Genomic DNA, 25,040 nt, shown 5'->3' on the forward strand with positions numbered 1-25,040 from the left:
CCTTGAGAGGTGGGGGGTTTTTTTTGTTTTTTTAAAAAATTTATTTATTTATTTATTTATTTATATATTTTTTTATTTATAGCTGTGTTGGGTCTTCGTTGCTGTGCGAGGGCTTTCTCTAGTTGCGGCAAGCGGGGGCCACTCTTCATCGCGGTGCGCAGGCCTCTCAGCATCGCAGCCTCTCTGGAGCACAGGCTCCAGACGCGCAGGCTCAGTAGTTGTGGCTCACGGGCCTAGTTGCTCTGCGGCATGTGGGATCTTCCCAGACCAGGGCTCGAACCTGTGTCCCCTGCATTGGCAGGCAGATTCTCAACCACTGCGCCACCAGGGAAGCCCCCAAAATATCATTTTAAATCAGTTGTTGGTATCAATAAAAAGCAATTAATGAAACTAACATAAATCACGATACTAAATTAGGATGAATAGCTGCATTTTTGGTGTAAGCAATCACCAACATCTATTGCAAGCCGACTGAATAACCACTCTGAAAAAAACATGGACATTTCTGAGCATTTTGGTTATGTTCATGAGAGATCCAAATAAATAGCCAAGAGCAGCAATTTATTTTATTTTATTTTTAATAGTTTGCATCTGCTAAACTCAAACTCCCAATCCATCCCTCCCCCCTCCCCCTTGCCAACCACAGTCTGTTCTCTACATCTGTGAGTCTGTTTCTGTTTCGTAGGTAAGTTCATTTGTGTCATATTTTAGATTCCACATATAAGTGATATCATATGGTATTTGTCTTTCTCTTTCTGACCCAAGTTCTACTGAATAAAGGTTAAAGCCAAGAGCAACCAATTGAAAGTTTTGATTGTAATTCATCTAACAGCTATGTATTGAGCAACTAGAAGCTAGTAGGGGGTAACCTAAACAAGAAAGACAAGATGCTAAAAACAAAGGAAATTACAGAACATGTAAATAATAAAACCCATAATTCACAGTTTTGATGAGGGTTATGAAGGGGGAAAATAGGTTGTTAGAGAATAATTAGAATTCAGGACAATCTAAATTAGATGGAGAGATAGCCTCTCTGAGGAGATGAACCAGATGGAACTGTACGTGGCAAATATACCAAGTGAGCCGTGCAGCAAATATAAGGATTACTGGTGACCTTGTCTTCATGGATACAATGATTTACTTTCACTTACCTGCCAGTTCTGCCTCTACACCCTCAGTACCACACCTACAATTCAGGAATGGCCTTGCCTCCCATCTCTTCTACTCCCAGGAGTCCCAACTCCTCCTTCAACCTCTTTGCCCCTTCAGCTCCCCTTGCTGGGCTTCACGCTGGCTGACTGCATGTGTAAAGCTGTAACTCCGTGGTCCTACTGCACTATGATGTCAGAGTCAGAGGCGTGAGAACCAGCCAGGTGACACACACAGAGACAAATCTCAGCACAGATAAATCAGTTTGACTAAAAAGCTTTTCCTGATGTTATAGGAGCTAGTCCTTACCACATTTGTTAGGCAAAATTTATTTTTCTCAAATTCAAGTACTATATTTAAAATCTAAGTAAACAAAATTTTTATTTAATTCCCTATGAACTGATTCTTTCTGATTATTTATGCTTAAAGTCTTAGTGTTCAGCTTACCTAAAATAAAAATGAGATTTATGCTATTGTTACTATTCTTTAAAAGAGTATTTAAAGTTTGACGATATCATGTCTACAACACAATATTCTTTTATGTAAAAGATTTACCAGATCTGTTATTTAATGGAGATAAACATTACCCTAGTCAGACTCTGCTGGCATACGTAATAGCTCAATGACCAACTGTTTTTCGTTATAAGCATTTGCATAGGCTAAACCAGAATATTCCTAGTTAGAAAGAAAAAAAAAAAAATCTCTCCTAAGAATATTGTACATCCAGGCAAACAAAACTCATAATAACATGCAAAATGAATTACTAACAAGGTAGAAAGAAATGCTATATTATAATAATACTATTGTCATTGAGCTCAAATTTTGCAATTTCAAGCACCTTCTTAAGTAAATTTCAAAGCCCTACAGCTGGACAGACCATAAATAATTCTTTCTTTTTCAGTGTTTTAAAGATAGAAGAATAAAATGTAAAATGACTGTTTTCCTATGAACTTCTTTATATAGGCTATCTAAGTTGCTTCTTTTAAATTAAGTTACTTTTGTTAGTACTATTAAGTGTATTCTCTCTAGCCATCTATATTTCTTTCCATAATATTCATCACAATTAGTAGCTATATGTTTGTATGTTTATTTATGTCTGTCTTCTCTACTAGACTGTTACCTCCATGAAGGCAGATACCATTTCTATTTTTGTTTCATATCCTCAGGCCCTACTAGGCCCTCAATATATTTTTACTGAATGAATGAATACTCATGATGATAAACAGACTATATATATGGTACTTAAGTATAAGAATTAAAAATCCCTGGATAGAAGCTGAAATGCAGGAAGGAAAACATGAAGGCCAAAAATAATTAAAATTTTTAACTATATTAGCAGTATAATCAAAAAGGTGAACTGACCCGAGCCATATTTTTCTTGTACGTGATACCAATAAATCCAAAGTGTTTAGAAGATATCAAAATTTCCCTTCCCAAAACTAACATTGTGAGAGGGTATTAAAAAGAAATAAAAAGATAGTGTAATATATTCCAACAGGTTATAAGTAAATCAATACAGAAAAATGTAACAAGTAAGGACTGTGAACAAGGCTTACATCTGACTTTAGAGTTTGAGGCTAGACTACCAAAATGTCGGTTACATTCTTGAAATCTACAATCGCACAATAATGCCAATTGGTATTTATGCTTCTTCTTAGCCTTGGTTCAAAACCCTGAACATAGTAGACTTTCAAGAAAAGCCTATTAATACAAACAATATACTAGAGGTAAATGGTAACTAGCATGGGTTTGCCCTTAGAATGTAAATTATGGAGCCACAGTTGAAGTACTGGAGGAAATGGCAGGAATGAGAACTCTCATCTCCACCCTAAGTGCTATTTTTGTACATAATTCTATGTTCAGGAAGTCGGGGGTGGGGAACAGCAAGGAAAATACATTTTAAGTGCTTACCCTGTACCACACAGTTTTCCTACACATGATCTTATTCCAACATAATGCTCTGAATTATCTGCACTTTCTTTATGAGGAAACCAAGGTTTAGAAAATGTTACTAACCTCTTAAGGTGGTAAGAACCCAAACCCTGGTCTAACTGACTCCAAAGCTCAACTTCTTTATACTACATCACACTGCTGGAGCAGAATATCCGGACGAGAGCTTGAGAAAGACTGGAGAGGAGACAGATGGAATTAGCTTGGCCTCAAGCCCTAAGATTATCTGGTCTAAAATCAGAGGTGATGAGAAAACCATAATTCAAAAAGAGTCATGTACCACAATGTTCACTGCAGCTCTATTTACAACAGCCAGGACATGGAAGCAACCTAAGTGTCCATTGACAGATGAATGGATAAAGAAGATGTGGTACATACATACAATGGAATATAACTCAGCCATAAAAAGAAACGAAATTGAATTATTTGTAGTGAGGTGGATGGACCTAGAGTCTGTCATACAGAGTGAAGTAAGTCAGAAAGAGAAAAACAAATACCGTATGCTAACACATATATATGGAATCTAAAAAAAAAAAAAGGTTCTGACAAACCTAGGGGCAGGACAGGAATAAAGACGCAGACGTAGAGAATGGACTTGAGGACACGGGGAGGGGGAAGGGTAAGCTGGGACGAAGTGAGAGAGTGGCATGGACATATATACACTACCAAATGTAAAACAGATAGCTAGTGGGAAGCAGCCGCATAGCACAGGGAGAAAAGCTCGGTGCTTTGTGACCACCTAGAGGGGTGGGGTAGGGAGGGTGGGAGGGAGGCACAAGAGGGAGAAGATATGGGGATATATGTTTATATCTATCCGATTCATTTTGTTATACAGCAGAAACTAACACAACATTGTAGAGCAATTATACTCCAATAAAGATGTTAAATAAAATAAAATCAGAGGTGATGTTCTGCTTATGACCGATGGAGACAGGGAAGAGGGAGGGGGTGGCTGATCACTTCCAGGAAGACACCCCCCCCCCCAATTCTTTTTTTTTCTTCAAACAATCCTTTCATTGAGTTTCAGTTAATTGTACTAAATAGAATGTGGGGCGTTAATACAGAGGAGAGAAGTACATGTTCTGGAATCAGATTCCTCCTCCTCCACTCTCCCCACCACCACTGGTCTGAATTATAAAGCACCAGGTAAACTGCCCCAGAGGTTTCTCACAAAAATCTCTGTCACAGCCATAGATTGCACCTGAAATCTTGTCAAAGCAATTAATATCTTGCCTCTTGGCCACTAGAGCATACGTAAGAGAAGAAGATGGCCCAACACACACCATTATTCCAAATAAACAAGTCACACGAGCTTGGCTGAAGGTTGTAGTCACCTGGAGCAATCAATCCGGGAAGCCCCATCACCTTGTTAGGTAATTAGCAACCAAATGTTCACTCAGGAATGTGCCCCTTTCCCTCAGCAGAGATATTTTAGTTACATGCCGACCTAACTTTTTTTTAAAGTACATTTTAAAACAACATACTGAGAATGCTCAGCTATACAGGGAACAGCTTTCTGAATTTTCAAATTCTAGAATTCTTAGTTGAACAAAACTAAATTCCGAACCTGTTAGCAGAATCAGTCCCTCAATAGGCAACAATGAATGAACACAATAGAAAAACTTACTGGTCCAGTCCCAAAGATCAAGGCTGACCCACTCTATTACGGATGTTTTAACAGTGTGTTAATTCAAAGATAATAACAGCCACAGACCACAAATAAGATGATTTTTGGGAGAGTGAGAAAATCTGTTGAGAAAAAGCCACTACAGCTCTTTTTGCAAAAAAAAAGAATCACATCATGCCACCAAAGAGCATATTGTAGCTGCAACACTTTATTCTATTTTTAAGGAAAAATAAATGACTAAAGAATAAACTATTATCTAGAACTTTTTCAAGAAACCAAGTTTTAGAGCCTGTACTTGGGTGATTAGCCATAATCTTTGCATATACATCCTTTACATCTGCCTATACATGTGATGACTATGAGTCATCAAGAATAAAATTGGACTACTGGAATGGTCAGTTTTATGGGCCAGCTTGGCTATAGTCCCCAGTTATTCAAGCAAACACTAATCTAGGAGGAACATTTATAATCAACTGATTTAAGTTAAGGAGATTATCCTCAATTAATCTGGTTGGTCCTGATCCAATCAATGGAAAGGCCAAAACAGAGGTTTTTCCGAGGAAGAAGAAATTCTACCTGTAGGCTACGGCTTCAGTTCCTGCCAGAGAGTTCCCAGCCTGTCAACCTGACTTCTGGACTTGCCTAACCAGCCTCCATAATCACATAAACCATAATCATATAATCTCTTTCTTGGTTGGTTGCTCCAAACCGTGCTGTAGAAAAGGGAAAGAAAAGGACACACTCAAGGCTTGAAATTCCTGGTTCAAGCTCTGTATAAATGACCAGAAAGTATCTATGTCTGCCCAGAAGGAAAAACCCTTATCTCCTGTAGCTGTAGGGTTGAGATTTCAAACCCAGAATTTCAAGCTGTAAATTGCTGAATTACAATACAAATTGAATTCCCAACCTTGCAGAACATCATTATTAAAGTGAGGGCACTGACTGAGAAGGAATAGAATCCTGAAAATTGAAATAGATACATCTGGGAAATCCCAGAGAAACTGAGGATTTCAAATCCCTAAATTCTGCTGAGTCATTTGCCAACAAAAGCCACCCTCCACCTCCGTGTGAAACAGTTAACCCCTGCTTTGTCTGATGAACCTGTAATAGTCTCTCCTGAGGTATCTGCCTTGCAAGACACCGCTGATTCTCCTCAGGATTTATCCCTGCCACCCCTCTTTGCTTCTAGATTTATAAGTAGACTCATGTTCCAGCAGGCTTCAAAGGGTGAGTTACACAGTGTGACCCATGTGGAAGTGTGCTACGCACCAAAAGAAATGCATGATTTTTCCAATTTACTCCCTAGATAGAAATCTGGGGAATATGTGCATGAATGAATGGATATGAAGTGTGTTGGATAATTGTGGAAGGAACATAAAGTTAAATCAGAATGAATTGATTGATATGGGCTCACTAAACAGATTCTGGATTCAATGTTTTAGCTCAAGGGGCTAGAAAGGGGTCTAGCATTTTGTTTGGTTGGTTGAGACATGGGCCAACATTAAATGAAATCAAAATGCCAGAACTGACTGCCTTGGTATACTGTAGAATAAGTGTTAAAATAGCTTTATCATGTAAAACCTGCTTACCTACCCCAGGAGGGTCCAAAGGACACACTTTTAACTATGACTGTAAGAAATACATTTGTGAGAAGAGCCCCAGCATCCCTGAAAAACTCTGGGGTCACTCTTTTCTATAGGTCACAAATTACAGTGGGAATTGCTGCCGCTGAACTGGGATCCCTAAATACAGTGGGGAAAGTTGGGTGCCAGGGTGGCAGGGCCAAGTGGCAGCACTTAATCACCAAAGACAGATGTGGTTACTATAATGGGCAGCAGAGCCAAAGCAGTGACCAGAATAGTCTGCCTTGCAGAGAGAGACCTATGGTGTTGGCTGGTTGATCACGGTGTCCCTACAAAATACATAGATGGGCAAGCTAATCCATGCTACTTGATCTGTATAAGCATAAGATTTCTAGGACTACCGAACAGAGGTCTATCTTGAACCATCAAAACAGTGAAAACGTCTCCATCAATTCCTAGTCTTGACCTAGTTTACAGACCAAGAACCCCTTGAATGAAGGGGAGGCTAACTCCCCTTGGGAACCTGCTGTACTGCCAAACAATCACATTGTTGATCTTTCTCCTAGCCTTTTCCCTATGGTGCCAGTGGCAGATAGAGATGCTGTTTGGAGATCTGGCAGGCCCCTCGTGGCGAATCATAATGCAAACTCCGAGGCTTTTGTAACAAAGCCCTATCTTCCTCTGCAGGTATCTACTCTCTTTCTGAGATTTTGGCTTGCTCCTGGGCCTGAGTAGAAAATGAATGTCTAATCATGGGCCACCAAATTACCATGACACCTGAGCTGCCCATCATGAACTGGCTGCTGTCCGATCCACCAAGCTATAAAGCGGGGAGTGCACAGCAGCACGCCAATATCAACTGGAAGAGGTACATATGAGACTGAGCTCAAGCAGGCCCTGAAGGCATAAGTAAATCACAAGAGGAAGTTGTCCAAATGCCCATGGGCCCTACTCCTGCTACATTACCTATCCCCTACCAGTCCATACTTTTGCCTCACGGGGAGTTCCCTAAAACCTGTTGACTGAGGAATAGAAAATGTGGGCCTGGTTTACAAATGGTGTGTATGATATGCAGGCACCAACTGAAAGTGAACAGCTGTTGCACAACAGCCCCTTTCTAATACATCTCTGAAGGACAATGGTAAAGGGAAATCCTCCCAGGGAACAGAACTGTTAGATGTTCCTATTGCTTGGAAGGAGAAATGGCCAGAGGTAAAAAACTGTACTAAGACTTCCCTGGTGACGCAGTGGTTAAGCATCCACCTGCCAGTGCAGGGGACACGGGTTCGAGCCCTGGTCCGGGAAGATCCCACATGCCACGGAACAAGTAAGCCCATGTGCCACAACTACCAAGCCTCTGCTCTAGAGCCCTCGAGCCACAACTACTGAGGCCCGCGCACCTAGAGCCCGTGCTCCGCAACAAGAGAAGCCACTGCAGTGAGAAGCCCGCGCACCGCAACGAAGAGTAGCCCCCGCTCGCCGCAACTAGAGAAAGCCCGTGTGCAGCAATGAAGACCCAACACAGCCAAAAATAAATTAAAAATAAATAAATAAATAAATTTATTAAAAAAAAAAAACCACTGGAACAGATGGCAAGAGCTACAATAAATGCATATGTACATACATACATAAAATTCCCCTAAAGATAAATAAATAAATTGATTAATCAATTTAAAAAAAAACTGTACTAACTCATAGGCTGTGGCCAATGGTTTGACTGGATGGTCAGTAATTTGGAAAGAAAATGATCAGAAAATTGATACAAGGAAATTTGGGGAAGAAGTATATGCCCTCTGAATGGGCAAAAAATCTGAAGATATTTATGTCCCATATGAATGCCCACCAAAGGGTGACCTCAGCAGATGAGGATTTTAATAATCAAATGGACAGGATGACCTATTTTGTGGATCTGTGCCTCTTTTCCCAGCCACGACTGTCACTGCCCAATGGGTTCATGAACAGTGACCATTATGGCAGAGGTAAAAATTATACATGGACTCAGCAACATGGAATTGCACTCGAGGCTAGCCTGGCTACAGCCACTGCTGAGTGCCCAGTCTTTCAGTAGCAAATACAACACTGAGTTCCCAATACGGCATCATTCCATGGGATGATCAGCCAGTTAGCTGGTGGCAGGTTTATTTTACTGGACTGCTTCCATCATGGATAGAGTGGTGCTTTGTTCCTACTGCCAACAGACACTCTGGATATAGAGCTGCTTTCCCTGCAAGCAATATTTCTGCCAAAACTACCATCCGTGGATTTACAGAATGCCTTATCCACCGTCATGGTATTCCACAGAGCATTGTTTCTGATCAAGGAGTTCACTTCACAGCAAATGAAGTCCGACAATGCTCATTCACTGGTATTGCAATTTTCTCCATCATCCTGAAGCAGAAAGCATGATAGAACAGTGGAGTGGCCTTTGAAGACTCAGTTACAGTGCTAGTGAGGTGGCAGTATGTGCCCAAGCTCTGGAAAGAGGCTATAAATACTATAAATCAGCATCCAATATGTGATACTCTGTCTCCCATAGCCAGGATTCATGGGTCCAGGAATCAAGGGGTGCAAATGGGAGTGACACCACTCAGTATTATCCCTAGCAATCCGCTAGCAAAATTTTGCTTCCCGTCCCTGTGATCTTTTGTTTTGCTGGTCGAGAGGTCATAGTTTCAAAGAGAAGAATGCTTCTACCAGGAGACACAACAACAATTCCATTGAACTGAGAGTAAAGACTGCCACCAGTCACTGTGGGCTTCTCAGGCCTCTGAATAAATAGGCAAAAATGGAGTTTCTATATTGGCTGGGGTGATTGATCCAGATTATCAAGGGACAACTGGGCTGTACTACACGATGGAGTAAGGAAGAGTATGTCTGTAATACAGGAGATCCCTAGGGCATCTCTTGTTACTACCAGGTTCTGTGACTAAGGTCAATGGAAACCACAATTCAATTCACAAGTCAGTGAAAACCATAAAACAACAGCTAATGGCCCAGACCCTTTAGGAAGGAAGGTTTGGGTCACCCTGCCAGGCAAAGAACCATAATAAGCTGAGGTACCTGCTTGAGAGCAAAGGGAATATGGAATGAATGGCTTGGGCAGTAGAAGAAAGAAGTTATAAATACCAGCTATGACCATGTGACCAGTTCCAGAAATGAGGACTGTTAAGTTATTCGTACCCTTCCTTTTTCCATTATAAATGTTTGTGTGTGTGTCTTAAATATGTGTCTCTTTCTTCCCTCTCAAGTGCTTGTCTTCTACCATAAGATATATTAATAATAGCGAACTTTATATCACAGTATTTTAAGTTACGGGACCAATGACCCTGCACCTCTTCTGGGGAAAGGGTTGGCATGATTTCAGTTACACAGAGGATAGCTTTAATCATGTCAGGTGGAAGTATGATTTTGTTGTTGTCATTATTTTGAGATTAGGTATGATTTAAGGAAATGTGTATGGGTGCCAAGCTGACAAGGAGCAGACTGTGAGGGTCAGTTGAGGCTGTGATCCCCAGTTATTCAATCAAACAGTGAATTAGGTATTGCTGTGAAGGAATTTTGTAGGTGTGGTTAACATCTACAATAAACTGATTTAAGTAAAGGAGATTATTCTCAATAATCTGGGTGGGCCTGGTCCAATCATTTGAAAGGTATTAAGAGCAGAACTGGTTTCCTTGAGGAAGAGGAAATACCACCTGTGGCATCAGCTCCTGCCCCAGAGTTTCCAGTCTGCCCTTCCTGCCTTAAGATTTCAGACTCTGCTAGGCAGCTTCTACAAATACTTAAGCCAATCCCTTTCAATAAGCCTTTTTTTTTTTTTTTGATTTTTAGAAATTTCATGTAATGTCTGAATCAATAAGCCTTTTGATATATTTTTCCTGCTGGTTCCATTTATCTGGTGGAACTCTAATATAATTATGTTCAAATTATGAAGGCATATGAGAGTGGGACATATTAAAATGACTTTCACTAAAAAAAATTCCATTAAAAAAAAGGAAAACTTTGTTATCCATTGTGATTCCCAAAGGTGTACCAGAAATACAGTGTTTCTATGAACATGGTAGAAACTGAGATATGAAACTAAAATCCAGTATAGTAAATAACTTGCCCCAAAGTCACACAGAAAGTCAGAATTTTAAGCTAGATTTCATGACAGCCAAGTTTATCTTGACCTTAACTACATAAATTAACTTTCGTTTGATAAATGAATGCTTAGTTTCTCTACACAATATTCACCATTATAAAGAAAATCTACTAGAAAGAACCATGGATTTTCTTCTGTTGAAAATAGTATTTGGAGAAACAATGATGAAGCTTTGGAATTTCATAATAACCAAGTAAAAATTTTGTTACAGTGGACATCAGCCTAAGATTTATTTCAAAATATAAGGAACAGGAATGCTTGGATTTTATTTTATTTGAGGGTTTTTTCCTTTAATCACAAAGATGTATGTCAGTAGGCATAAAATCTAGATCAAAAGCAGAAAGCTGTTAAAAGCTAAGACATGGGCAAAAGAGTCAAAATTCAATTTTCTCTCTTATTCCTTGGAGGTGGAGGTCCTGATTTGAGAAAGAACACTCCCAAGTAACATAACTAGGCCTGAAATGACTTCTAGGGAAAGGGCCATTTAATACTCCATGTCATTATAAGGAAATTAATTTCAGCAACTTCCATGCCATTTTCTCCTCCATTTCAAGCAAAGCTCAGCCAGAAACAACCACTTACTTGCTAATCCTCTCATTTTATACTCTCTTCTCTGATACATGACTTCTTCCTCAGGATAAATCCAAGAAGAGTAGGAAATAACACACCTCTATATTGTATGCTTCACTTAACCTAAGCCCCATGTGAGCAGTTTCAACTGCATGGAATTCATTCTGATCTGAAAGTTACTGCAAACTTTATAAAAGAAAGAAAGAAAAAAAAAAGGCAAGGCTGATTACATCAAAGTTGCCTTCTAATCTAATTTGTTAGCAATAAAGTAAAGCACAGTTTAGTAATCAACACATTTGAGTTTTTCAATTTTCAAAAGACAGACATGTGAATCTATACCAAGGACTATCAAAGTCAGCATCTATAAAGACTGGCCTGGTTCCCTACTCCAGCATCCTTCCAAGCCACACAACCCCCAGAAATGAGGGTGCCACAAGTCCCCTTCAACCTGTGGCCCCATGTAACAAACTCTGTGCTCTAATGCCCTGGATGGTACCCTAGTCCCTCCAAAACAGGCCTCTGCACTAGTCTATCCAGTTTTCCCAGGGCCTGAATTTCATTCCGAAACCCCAGCCCCAACCCTGGGGCCATACTATCTGTGAACAGACCTCTCTGTTTATCTGCCTGGATGTCACCCGTTCCCAGACTCTGCGTCACCACTGCCCACCCACCTGCTGGGACACCATCTGCTGCACCTTGCTGGTCAACTCGGACTCCGACCCCCTGCCTATCAGGACAGCCTCCTTTTGCTGTCATCATTCTCTCTAGACGATAAGGCCACTAGCTTAGCTGGACTTTCTCCCATGGGCTAAAACGAGTTCCAATTTCAGTGGCCTCTTTCACCCTGGTGGGTATGTCCTGTTTTTAAGAAACAAACTAATCTGTCTTTCTACCACCAAGCTCTTATTTTGACATTAGACTGCTCTATGCACTACAAACTATTACAACTTTAACAAGTTTCAAGCTTAATTAAAAGAAACTGAGAACTGTTTAACAGAGTTATGGGTGTGTGATAAGCTTAAAAAGGTAGAAGTCATGTACCAACCTGTACCAAGGAAACCTGATAAACAGTGACACTACAGAGGTGAAAAGTAATAATCAAATTCAGTTTTCCAAATAGCCTTTCACCCAATAGCACATTTATAAAGACAGAAATTGAAAAATGAAATAAATTAACCCATCAGAAGGTAAACAAAATGCCTACACAATACAAACACAAGTTCCAAGCCCAGTTATAGAGATTGTCTCAGTCAATACAACTATGAGATATATAACTATTTTGGCTATATTTTAAAAAATTCTTTAGTTTTGCACATGTGCCTTAATTTAAAACAAACAACAACAAAAAATCATTGCTGTTAGACCATATAGCCACTAATACTTTGCATAGAAACAGTAATTTCACCAGCATCAGCTTAGTAAGTTAAAGGTACATTGAAAACAAAGGCAAGAAACAGAAACTTAATGTAATCTTCAAACTGGAAATACTCATATAGAAATCAAACCCAATGAAGTCCAATCACAGTAAAGTTTTATTAAACAGTCATATAGGCACTATTCTAAGTGCTTTATAAATATCCATTGATTTAATATTCTTAATAACTTTATAAGAGAGGAACTATTGTCAGTTCCATTTTACAGATGAGAACCTAACCTTGACACAGAGAGGTTATGAAATTTACCAACTAATAAATGGCACAAGTTGGACTCAAATTTGGTAGTCAATGATTTGATCCACTGCACTGTGCCATATCTCAGAATGACTTGCTAAGACTCATGCAGCTGGATGGGGGCAAAATAAGGTCCAGAATAGAGATTTGACTTCCAACATTCAGTGCTCTTTCCACCAATTCTTCCATGTCATTTAAATATTCAGCTAGTGTCAGAAAAACTCTGAAATGTCATGTGATGGACTAATAAATAGCCACAAGCAAAACAGCCAAAGAAAAATTATAAAGTACTGTTGAAATTACAACTTGATGTGATGTGATTAAGCTATGGTATTTAAATACCAAAAGCAAACTTTACAGACTAACATATGGCATAATTTTAAGAAAAGTGGATTAAGTGGCCCCCTAGCAGTAAGCTCACAAAGTTGAGCCATGTTCCACATGACATACAAATAGCATATAACCACCAACCAAACTAAACCAAAGAGGAGCCATCACAGGTAGGCGATGTGGATATGACCTTGAGGGACATTGTCCTTTTAGCCACCTTGCAGCAACCATGCCCACACATGGAACGGTTACACACTGAACACTTGAATAATAATTGCAGCTAAAATATTCATGATGTCTTCCAGCAATCTGAAGATACACCACTTGAGACAAATAACAAAAATCAGCTCATGTGCAACATTTGGACAATGACTTCATTTTCTCAGTAATGATATCCTTGACCTTTTACAGTTGTGTCTAGAAACAGCCAAAAGCACTACACTTCCTTTCCAATGGATTCTTATTTTTTGTGACTATAGTTACAATGTCTATGCTATTTACACAGTAGGATAATAGGTTGACATTAAATTAATCAAAAGTATTTTGTTTTCTCAAGCACTTGTAAATTAGGATTTTACAGACTGAACTTATTTGTAAGATAATCAAATTACCATAATTTTTAAAGAATATAATCAGATGAAACTTGATACTTTTCACATGATAAATCTTCACTTTCAACGTATTGGGTTGGCCAAAAAGTTTGTTTGGGTTTTTCTGTAAGATCTTATGGAAAAACATGAATGAACTTTTTGGCCAACCCTATATCACTTAACTTCTATAGACTACTTTAGCAATCAAATATTATTGCCAGCAGATAGTCAAGAAGACTGGTTTTATGTATCTTATAAATGTATAAAATATATTGGAAAAACAAAAACAAATTTGATATGAGTAAAACTTTAAAAATATTTGCAAGCCTTTCAATCCTAGGAGTCATATTAGTTTAAAAGTTTAAAGTAAATAATGAAATGATGAATTATTTGTCCTAACTCCATGTAGGATAAATGATATAATTGCAAGACCACCTCACTATGAAGAACACCTGAGACTGGGTCTGGTTAAGAAAATTGCAGACCTAAGCTGGCACTAAAAACCCCTGCTTAATTAGTGAGTCAGTTCTCTGTCTTCTGTACAATCTTGGCACACCCAAACCTTGCAGAAACAGCCATGTCACATTCATTAACTAGCCAGCTGTTAACAGGACAAGTATAGGGCAAAGGTTAGCTGACAGCAAATGGAAGAGATGACTTCTGATCACCAGTGAAAACTGATTTACCTGGCCACATTCTGCTACCTAGTGGGACACAAGGGACAGGATACTTTATCCAGTGGAAAGAGGTGATAATTATATTTACCTGAGCAAGGAGAGAGCAATCATAAGAAAAAAAATTGATGGATTAAAGCTAGACTGTAACCAGCCATTCTGAAGACAGGATATCAGGCAATTTGGCCCTAGGAATCCATTATCTTACTTCTCTACATCTTTATTAAACATAAGAAACACCATGATGAAAAGAACAATGAACTGGAAAGCATTCTACATATATCTTATCCCATGCAATTGTTTGATTCTGAGATTTGGGCTGGTATTTCGAGGACTGTCACTAATAAGCTGTGTAGCCCAGAAAGTCATTTCTCCTCCTGCAGCCTTGTTTTCTTCATATGCAGGCTAATCCTCCATTCTGGTTTGCCTAGTTTATTTACATTGTCCTGACTTCCCCTCTGGCTTAGCTTTTGTCATTTTCAAAAAGTCCCGGTGTTGACAATATATAAAGACATAAATGAGAATAACGTTTTCTCCTAAATCTTCCAGCAATAACATCCTGTCATACACAGGCCCAATTTCGGAGTAAGGAAGGCCACTAAACGTGAATAGTAAATGTCTTATCAAAAAAACCCCACAAATTTCACCTAGGAGAACAGAGCTAGAACTATATATATATAGCTATATAGATCTCAAAAACACAGTGTTGTGAAAAGCAGTGATACTATTTTTGTAAATTCTAAAAACACAAACCAGGACTAAATATTGGAATGGTTGCATAAATACGTGGGTAAAAGTATAAAATGGAGGGCTTCCCTGGTGGCGCAGTGGTTGGGAGTCTGCCTGCCAATGCAGGGGACACGGGTTCGAGCCCTGGTCTGGGAGGATCCCACATGCCGCGGAGCAACTGGGCCCGTGAGCCACAATTACTGAGCCTGCGCGTCTGGAGCTTGTGCTCCGCCAACAAGAGAGGCCGCGACAGTGAGAGGCCCGCGCACCGCGATGAAGAGTGGCCCCCACTTGCCGCAACTGGAGAGGGCCCTCGCACAGAAACGAAGACCCAACACAGCCATAAATAAATAAATTAAACCTTATTAAAAAAAAAAAAGTATAAAATGGACAGAAACAATACACACTAATTCATAGATGCTTCTGAAAGGAGACTTAACTAATTGTACCATTTTATTTCTTTAAAACGGAAGACTCAGCAAATATTATAAAATGAAATGCGTTAATTCTGAGAGGTGGGAGTTGATTTTATTCTTTGTTCTTCTTAGCATTGTTTAAATGTCTCAATATATAAATTATACTAATAAAACATAGAACATGGATTACTAAAACTTTGAGTCTAAGAGGTAAGTGTAAAGCTGGTGGGCCTGACTCCTCATTGTATGTCTTCAAGGGAGCTCTTCCCACATCAATGATCTCAATAACAGATCCAAGAACATTTTATCTTCAGAGATGAGTTAATCACCAACTCTCCATCCGCAGCCCCTCACCATTTCATGTATGAATTCCTTGTGCTACTTTCCTTCCTAGTGGTACCAAGCTTCTGGAACCATCTCAGGTACCAGAGGTAGCCTGTTATAATTTCAGACAGCCACTCCTTTAATTAAATAAAAATATGTCTTTCTCTGATTCCCATCCACTCAACCTAGTTTTGCCTTCTCAATCATAGAGATGATATTCCTCATATAATTGAAGAAAGTTAGCATGTCATCCCTGAGGACCTTCCCAAAGCATTAAACGTCAGCCACTCTTGATGTGACCCTCCTTTGGGTCTCCTCATGGTCCTCTAGTCAATTTTTCTCTGTATCTCTAGATCTCTAGATCCTGCAGTTTACAAACCCCGGGGAATCGCAAAGTATCCTCAGCTCAGCATCCTCAGTGCTCACAACTGGCACAGAGTAAATTAGTCAGAACTTGCTCAATAAATACTGAATGAAGGAATGAGAAAATGGGTTTTGCAAACACTATGAACATTAAATGGCAGTTATTTTGATCACTAACAATTAGTGCTAAACTGTCAATGACCACCTCCTTTCTTTATATATATGTTTATATTTCTTTATATATACTTGTATGAATTATAAAACTATCTAGTTGAAATCCTTTACTCTCTTGGATGCTATAATTCAGATTCAGCTGACCTTTTTAGATGGAACAATCCTGATTTCCATGTCATTATTTGGTCTTCTCTAGAATTCCATCTTTGAAATTTGCTCTGTGTCTATAGCACAATATCCCAGAATGGGCTTCCCTTTTTTAAGCCTTCAAACAGTAGTGTATTTGGAATATTAGTCAGAACTTGCTGATTTATTAATTCTAACCCCAAAAAAAACAAGAAAAGAATTTTCAAACACAGTGCTAGGCATGCTGCTTGAGTCTCCTTTATATTTGTATGTAAAAAAGTTTTAATATGTCTCATAGTCAAGTCTATCAATCTTTAATTATGGTTTTTGCCTTTGATGTCATATTAGACAAGATTATAAATTATTCACCTATTTTTCAGTTATATCTCATTATTCTTCTTCAATTAATCTGATATTTATCTGTATTTTGTATAAATAAAAGATTCAACTTTACAATTTTTCCTAACAATAACTAATTATTTGAATTGTGTTCTTGTAATAATCAATAGCTTCTCCACCAACATGAAATTCTGTGTTTATTATATGTTACCCTTATATGCTTAAGTCTATTCGGGGAATTTTCAAGATGATTTAGCCTCTCCTAAGTCTCTATTTTAGTAAAAAGTAACATACTGTCTTAGTAATAGTAATTTTATAATATGTTTTAATACTTGGAATTAGAAGTTCATTCTTCATTATTCTTCTTTTTCAAAAATTTGCTTTTCCCAGTCTGTTCATTCCTCCAGATGAATTTTAATAATCATTTTGCCAACCTCTCCCTAAAAATATCTTTGTGGTTCTATCTGGAATTGCATTAATTTTATAAATTAATTTGGGGAAGCTAACATCATTACAATATTTATTATTCTCATCCAGGAATACAATATCAATCTCCATTACTGCTAATCTGATTTTGTGCTTCTCAACAAAATGTTATTTTCTTCATTTAAGTCTTGTACATTTCTATTATAGCTTACTCATAGATATATGATATTTCATTATTATAAATGGGATTTTTTTCATGTTTTCTATTTGTAGCTCTTATAGAAAAGTCGATTGATTTATACACATTTATCTTTTGTATGACCACTTAACTGAAGTATCTTATTCTAATAGTTCTCCAGTTGATTTTCTTGGGATTTTTAGTAAATTCATATATACACACACACACACACACACATATGTGTGTGTGTGTATATATATATATATATATATATATATATATATACTTTTTTAAGGAAAAAAGATGTCATCTCTTTTCTAATAATTGTAAACTTTGAGAGACAGCATATGATAGGATTTAAAATTAAAGATTCATGAGTTAAGCCACTTGAGTGCTTATTCATCTCTACCACTTATTAGCTGTGTGACCTTGGCCAAGTTACTTAGCTTCTCTGGGCCTCAACTTTCTCATTTGTAAAATGATAATTACAGTAGTCAATATTCCCTAGGATTGTTATGAAGATTAAATGAATTAATATTTGTAAAGTATTTAGAACAGTTTCTAGTATATATATTAAGAAATTTTAAAATGTTAGTCATTTAAAAAATTTTATTGCATTGGCTAGAATTTATAGAATGATGTTAACTGTAAGTGATGAAATAGGGCATGTAGTAAGTGTCTAAGGTTTTTCTGTTTTTTCTGCTTTTTCACAATTTAAAAATATCCCTCTATACCTAAATTACTATGTTGTATATATGCATGTTCTTAAAAGAAATATAGTTACATTTTATCAAATGTCATTTGGAATCTATTAGGAGGTAAAAATAGCAGTTTTATCCTTTAGTCTATGAAATTAAAATAGATTTCTCAATATTGAACCACGTGTACATTTCTAGAATAAACATGATTTTCTCGTATTATTCTATTTTGTTGATTTCTACATTCCTGTATTTAGTATTTCAGTGAATTTTTGTGATTTTCTTTTTTGTGCTACTTTTATTAGTGTTTTTAATTTTTTTGTTTTTTAGTTAAATGTTTTTTTAGTTAAGTGCTTTTCATTAAATGAATCAGAAAAATATTTCATCTCTTTTGTAAAGTTCACGGAGTATGGGATAATATGTTCCTTAAAAATGTATATTTTCAACCATCGATTATAAATACCTGATGCAAACAAGATACTTTGCTCATCTAAACAGAGTATTTTAGCTCCTGCCAAATCTCCCTATCCAAGCTGGTCAAGGACATAGGCTTAAGCATCAGACAAAATCTGGCTCAAATCCTAATTTCACCACCCACTAGCTAAATGTGTGCACTTGGCAAGGTACACTTTTGTCATAGGGAATAACTATGCCTTCCTTACTTTTCCCACACAGTTATTGTGAGGATTACATGAGATTATAAAGCACTATCCACTCCACTCACAATAAAGACTCAATTATTTTATGTTAGTCTTAATTTTCTTTAAATACAAAATTAATGTTTACAAATGTACTTGCTGTTTTTTCTTATGGAGATTTCAATTGTTTATATACAAATAGAAATGCTTTTTGATACAATTTTTTCATGACATTAGTTCATAATAAAGGTCGATTTCAATTAAAACATGTTATTCTCCACTGACACAAACTTAAAAAGTTGACAAGAAAGTAGTAAAATGCTCAGATAACACAAGAAAATGAACCCACTGCCATTGGCTAAATGAAATCGCAATGGGTTAATAGGAAAACTGTACTGGTTTTCAGAAAACCAGGCAATGAGCCTAAACCAAATGTAATGTCTTCCACTCTTTCCTGTTCCCTTGGAGCTTTGTTCTCATGGGAATCCAAGAGTGGGAGGAGGCTTCCCGCAAGCTGAGGTTTACTCCATGGTCTCTGATCTGCCATCTTAACTGTAACAGGGGAGCAAATCTCTCACTCCGAGTGGGAAAACACAGCCCTGAGGGATTGGAGGGGCCTCAAATACATCAGCAGCACACAGAAAACTGTTTCTCAAAAAAGCATTGGAGATTTATGTCCACCAGTCAGTGTCATCAAGACTATTTACTTGTATGTATTGATAATAAAGCTGTCACTATGGTCTCTAAGGAGATCAGTATTAGGAGAGTAGTAAGTTTATAGGATCTGATCGGTAATACTATAAGTTTTTCTTCTGTTTTAAAGGATATAAATTTAAAACATTATTTTGGTGGGCTAGCTGCCTCTGTTGAGAACAATTTAAATAAGCTCAGCTAAGAATGTAAATATCAAACCAAGCTCAGTCTCTGTACTAATCACGGGCCCCTGGCAGACACAGGATGGAAATGTGTAGCTCAAGTTCTCAGCATGCATGCTATTAATTTGACATTAACAATAGACTCTATCAAGCTTCCATTTAACCATACTGATCTGTTTTCTAAAATAAAGACCTCCCACTTTATACCTTTTCCTTGCTGTCCTCTGGCTTTATAACAACAAAGATATTTTCAGGGACACCCTCAATAGCAGGATTGATGGATCAAAAGTGTACCCACCTCTATCTTTTCTGCCCCCTGTGTGGCCTCAATAACTTGATAGTTTCCAGCTCCCCCCAGATTTCTCTTGATTGAGTGCTTTTTCAGTATACCATGACCCCTGAAGGAAACAAAGGGAAAAAAAGATATATTAAGATAAACATCCTGGTTCCTTGTCTCTTTCGGGAAAGAACAAATGGTTCCTTGAGCAACAATATCCAATTTAATGACAAAATGACACACAATTTTAAAACAACCTTCATTGTTATTTTTTCATTCCTCATCCTGATTTCTTTTGTGTCTCTGATTTTATAACAGGAGCAGGATAAATTTCCTTGAGTCAGCAGCTCAGCAGTCTCATAAATGAGTGTTTCTTATTATTATTTTGTTCCCTTTTCAAACCCACCAATTGTATTCTGATCAATCTTTCTTGTGTTTTGCCCCAAGACTGTGTAACATAGGCAGTCAGAGACATACCTACTAAATAGTAAAATCAACAGTATAGCAAAATATATTTTTTTCTTCAGCTTGTCAACTTTCCATTGAAAATAGTTTCACTAGCTGAGTGACAGCCTTTCTCAGATGTGTGACTTTAAAAGCCATAAATCCCTGCTTTTGAATTTCAATGCCAAGGAGCAAGGACATTGTTTTCCTCAATTATATAATATGGAGATTGGAATACTGGAAGAGAAAATCCACCCAATAAAACCTGGCCCACACATAATGCCTCAGCATCAAAAGGTAACTTGAAATTTTGCTATGAATAGGCATCTGATGCACTTGCATTGTTTTCCTGTTCCTATCCTTCTAGATATTTCTATATCAAAAGCCCCCATTTTAAAACTAATAATATAGAAACCAACTGAGCTATTTTCATTTCCATATATACTCCTGAAGACGTGGCTACAGCCGATCGCTGGGTAAACCAGGCTCCCTTAAACTCAGGCAGTCTACATATTTGAGCAGACACATAACAAATGCTTAGTTGTCCTAGATGAGAGAGCCATGTTTCTTTCCTGTTACGGAAATCATCTGTTCCTTTTTCTATAAAGCGTGAAGCCAGGAATGTCAATATTCCTATGCTTGTATGTGCTAACTTTACTAGGGTTATTCAGAGCAGGAGAGAGTCTAGTGCTGTTTGGTGTTTTCTTCTCTCCTTTCTAATAAACCACCAAATTCTGTCTATTCCAGGCTCAAAATTGTCCTTGAACTCACTCTTCCTTCCAATTCCATTCCCACAGGCACCACCTAATTCCACCCTCCTCATCCACACCTGCCTCCATCCCATCAATTCTTACAGAGATTATGACATCTCTCACTAGTCTCCCTGGTTTGAGAAACACCCCTTCCAGTCCATATTCCACAGACCACCACTCACATTGGGATAATAACTGAACTTGTGATTGGTATAAAACCCAGGAATTATACGTTGTAGAAGTATTTCACCATGATTCTCAAAAAAAGTCTTTTTCTCCAAATGCCAACAGCATGTTAGCCATCTTTCAAGTTCATCTGTAAATAATTTACTCTTCTTTCCTCTGCTTCCCACATTTCCTTATAGCTTACAAGTAAGCCAGTAAAAGAAAGTCCTCAGGGCTTGTAACACAGAGGGAGAAGCACTGAACTCAGTTCTAGTTCCAGCTCATCCCTGTATCAGCTGTTGACTTTGAGGAGTCATCTTTTTTGTAGCTAAATGACAGAGCCTTGCTTATCAAATGGGATGGAAATATTTACCCTGCTTATCTCTCCACGTTGTTTTGGGAATCAAGAAAGAACACATACAATAAAATACACATATGCAATATTATTTTATTACTCTCCCTGAAGTACTACAAAAGCAAAAAATGTGTTTCTTGTGTTTAACACTAGATTCAGTTTGGGGGTCCTAGAAAGGTAGCTGTGATCACAGTCCCAAGACTTACAGCTTCCTTTTGGCATTGTGATGGTCTAAAGAGTTTTGTTTTGGCTTCCAAAGGAAAAATAAAATACCAAAGGAATCATACTTTAACATATTTGGAGTCCCAAGACATATTGAAATCGAAAAGAGGAAGAAAAGGAAAAGGGACTCAAAACAATGACAAATCTTAATTGGCTGAAACTGCCATTTAATTAAAATAACTCAACTGTCACTTATGCACAAATGTTAATACAATCTCTTCAAAACCCAGCTGAATCCTCCAGATATCACTGGACACTTTGCAGTAGGAAATACATGCCCATTCCCTATCATTGTATTGTAGGTTTTTAATTGGAGAATATATAATGTGTACAATAGGATGAGTTCATTTTGCTTCTAAAGAGGAAATAAAAAATATCAACCTGAATATCACTTCACATATAAAGCAGCACTGTAGCCTCCGTTTAAGTAGGTTTTATTTTAGGCTAAAAAAAACACCAAAGGCATACATTTGAACTCATGCATCTAAACAAACCAATGAAAGTGTAGAAATTAAGTGCAGAAGGGGAAGCACAGAATGATAGGAATAAAGTCCACAGCTGTGTTTTCTTAAAATCCGGTGAGAGGAATGTTAATCAAAGTTCACAAAGTTTAAATTTTCCTTTGAACTGCATAGGTATAATCAAGTAAAGAAACACAACCCTCACTGAAGTATACTTTTTTTATTTGAAATTATTGTCCCATATTAAGAAGGTAAGTTTGTTCATTCATTCATCCAGATATTCAAAAACCAATACTTACTGATTAGACTTTGTACAAGATGTGATAAAATGTGCTGGTTTGAACCCCTTGGCCACATGGGGCTAGCAACAAATACCAAAAGAATTGCACAGATAGGCCATATTAAAAACTTCCTGATTTTTCCAGACACAAGACAGAATGTAAAGAAGATAGAACTTATTAGAGGGAAGGGTCGCTGCCAGAACAGCGGCCCGACTTCCTAGTAGTCTGGGAGAGTCGAGCCCGAACATGTGCTATTGATCAGTTTTTATAGCCAGAAAACAAAGGAATGGTCCGAGGTGAAAATTTTGGTCGAGACACATATACCTTCCATCTATAGGGTGGGAGTGAGACAGGGCAGATGCCTTTCCTTATTTGGGACAGGTCCCGTTGCCCAGGTGGGCGTCACCCAGGTGGGCTCAGGAATTTCGTAACCATCGCAACATGGTGGGGAGGGCAAGTAAGAGTCTGGTAGGGGGTATAACGCTGACACTTTTTCAGGCAGGGTCGTTCTTTGTCCTTGGAGCATCACAATATCCACAAAGACTCTATTTGCAAATAAGGTGATATTTGCAGGTGCCAGGGGTTAGGACTTGGACATATCTTTTTGGGAGGACACAATTCGATCTGCTACAAGAGGGAAAGTTTAAATTCTTTTCAAGGGAGGAGGCTAAAACTAATGACAAGCGTGAGGATCTGGCTCAGATTGGTAAGGGTGAGAGGTAAGGGATGGAGACCCTGGAGGTGGGGATAGGGACTGGCTTTTATGTGGCATTAGCTGTGAGGTATATGGACATGACTAGCACTTCCAAAAAGCCAACTGAACCAGACTCCACTTGTCTCATGCCAGAATAGGAGTCCCGAATTTGGTACCTCCTGGTATTAGTTGCTCTGCCAGACACATTGATAAGAGCACGGACTTTAGAATAAGTCTGCCTGGGTGCTAATCTGGGCTGTATGACTTTGGGCAAATTACTTAATGCCCAAGTTGGGCTGAGTTCCCTCAAAGCAGATCCTGGGACAGGATTTCAATGCACTTGATTTATTGAGGGAGTACTCTTGGGAGAAAAGGGGTGAGGGAAGCCAGTGAGGGATGGCAGAAGGATCTAAGCAAGGATGTAATCCCAGCTAGAGTCTGTCTTTCACCTGATCCCACAGGGAACGCAAGGGGGGTGAATTGCACCACAGAGTTGGTCCCGCTTTCCAGTGGTCCCATCCTTCAACAGTTGACCTACTGTATAGCACAGGGAACTCTACTCAATATTCGATAATAACCTATATGGGAAAAGAGTCTGAAAAAGAATGGATATATGCGTATGTATAACTGAATCACTTTGCTGTACACCTGAAACTAACACAACATTGTAAATCAGTATAAAATAAAAATTAAAAAAAAAAACAAAAACTTCCTGTTTCTTCCACCCAGAATGCGATCATCCCCCTGTGCTCTCACTAGTAGGCTCTGGGCCATCCTTAAAAGCCCAACTCAAAGGTTGCTGCTTTTGTAAAGCTCTTTGGAACGGCCCAAGTTTGGTATGAGTCATAACCCCTGCCCCTAAATCACTTTGTTCATAACTCTCTGATGCACTTATCACGGTTGACTTCACATGACAGCTCTGTGCGTGTCAGTCTCCCCTAGCAGGCTATGAACATCTTGAATGGCAATTTTTTATTCATCCATCTACAGCACTTGGCACAATATATTGTAGGTACTCAATTAGTGATTATTGAATGGAAAATTCATACATCTTTACTTGCATGAGCAAAAGGTATAGCATAACTTTAAAATGAAGAGTTGCAAATATTTTACACTTATTCTTGCTATATGTAGTTCTAAAAAGATGAATTTATACCATGAACTTATACCTTTGTGAAAACATGGAAAATTCATGTATTTATAAAAGTGGTCACAACCAAATTAGCATTATTCTCTTCAAATTCCTTTATTTACTTATTCTTAAGTTTCCCTCTTCTGACCCTTAGATTAGCATCCTCTATTTTTTCCTATTTGATTGATTTGTATATACTTGATTTCTATAATTGTGATAGTTTTTAAACTAACCTACTAACCAGATCCTTGGCAACAGCTACATTTTCAAAAGCTTTAATAGCTATTGTATGTAAATCAAATTGCAAATAACCTGTTTTATCCATTCCATCATTCAGCAAATATTATTACCTACCATGTGGTAGAAGCCACAGAGGAAACAAAGATCCTGTTTCAGGGGACAGAGGGTTACAGCTAGAGCAGGTAATAAGAAATATACACAAATGACCAAGATCAGAAATCTATCTAAGTGCCATATCTCTAATTTATCTAAAACTATTAATTAAAAAAAAGTTTTGAATGAAGCCTCAGTAGCTGAAGAATGAATTAAGAGGAACTGATGAAAATGACTAAGAATCAGAAATACAATCATGTTTCAGATTCATTTAATACTAATAGTTAAACATCCTGTCTGTCTCCTAAGATTCAAGTCAATACCATAACCATAGGCAAAGTAAAATCAGGA

General features: G+C 37.9%; 1 protein-coding gene across 2 annotated transcripts in view; it reads right to left on the reverse strand.

Annotated features, from left to right (window-relative positions):
- PKIB (cAMP-dependent protein kinase inhibitor beta) overlaps positions 1 to 25,040 on the reverse strand; it is a 112,345-nt gene that overhangs the window by 67,771 nt on the left and 19,534 nt on the right. The window contains exon 2 of one of the 2 annotated variants that reach the window (XM_059941313.1): positions 19,872 to 19,971. The exons of the other annotated variant lie outside the window; for it this stretch is intronic. The gene's annotated coding sequence lies outside the window, so the exon portion shown is untranslated. The remainder of the gene's footprint in view (positions 1 to 19,871; positions 19,972 to 25,040) is intronic. 2 annotated transcript variants of the gene reach the window in all.

The sequence above is a fragment of the Balaenoptera ricei genome, chromosome 12 (assembly GCF_028023285.1).
Source record: "Balaenoptera ricei isolate mBalRic1 chromosome 12, mBalRic1.hap2, whole genome shotgun sequence".
NCBI classification, from domain to species: domain Eukaryota; kingdom Metazoa; phylum Chordata; class Mammalia; order Artiodactyla; family Balaenopteridae; genus Balaenoptera; species Balaenoptera ricei.